This window comes from Rhincodon typus, unplaced genomic scaffold (assembly GCF_021869965.1).
Source record: "Rhincodon typus isolate 14 unplaced genomic scaffold, sRhiTyp1.1 hic_rhity00003306, whole genome shotgun sequence".
In the NCBI taxonomy this organism is placed as follows: Eukaryota; Metazoa; Chordata; class Chondrichthyes; order Orectolobiformes; family Rhincodontidae; genus Rhincodon; species Rhincodon typus.
In genome coordinates, this window is record NW_025968944.1 from 4778 (window position 1) to 5647 (window position 870).

The following is an 870-nucleotide window of genomic DNA, read 5'->3' on the forward strand; positions in this document are numbered from 1 at the left end:
TCTACCGGTCTTCCCAGGGAATGTCCTGAAGATGGTGCTCTTGGGAGGGAGGATGTTGTTACCCTCTCTGTCACATGACAAGTCGCCCCCTCCGGGACCTGAAAGGCTGCATCCAGGGAGTTTTGAAGGAATCAGCTGCGCAGGCATTGGTGGAGGTATTGCAGAACTCCCCAGATTGCAGGAGGGATGCAGTGGGTGGGATTCCACTAATGTGATACCCCTGTGGGCACGGTCAGCGCGAGCAGGAAACTACAGGCCAGTTTGTTCCCCTGTGGGGAAGATACTTGAGTTTATCATTCAGGAAGTAGTGGCAGGATTCTTGGAAAACCTCAATGCAGTCAGAGTCAAGATGGGAATTCTGTTTGATCAATGCATTAGCGTTCTCTGAGAATATACCAAGCCGACTAGATGAAGGTGAACTGGTTGATGGGATGTATTGGGGTGTATTACAGGCTGGAGGAGGGGGGCTGAACAGCCTCCTTTCCCGTGTAACAGGCACAAGAAGGGAGGGGCTGAATGGCCTCGTGCTGTTCCTGTGTAACAGGCTCAGGGAAGGGGGGCTGAAAGGCCTCCTGTTCCTGTGTAACAGACTGGAGGAGGGCTGAGTGGCCTCCTGTTCCTGTGTAACAGGCTGGAGGAGGAGGTGGGGCTGAGTGGCCTCCTGTCCCTGTGTAACAGACTGGAGGAGGAGGTGGGGCTGAGTGGCCTCCTGTCCCTGTGTAACAGACTGGAGGAGGGCTGAGTGGCCTCCTGTTCCTGTGAAACAGACTGGAGGAGGGCTGAGTGGCCTCCTGTCCCTGTGTAACAGGCTGGAGGAGGAGGTGGGGCTGAATGGCCTCCTGTCCCTGTGTAACAGGCTGGGGGAGGAGG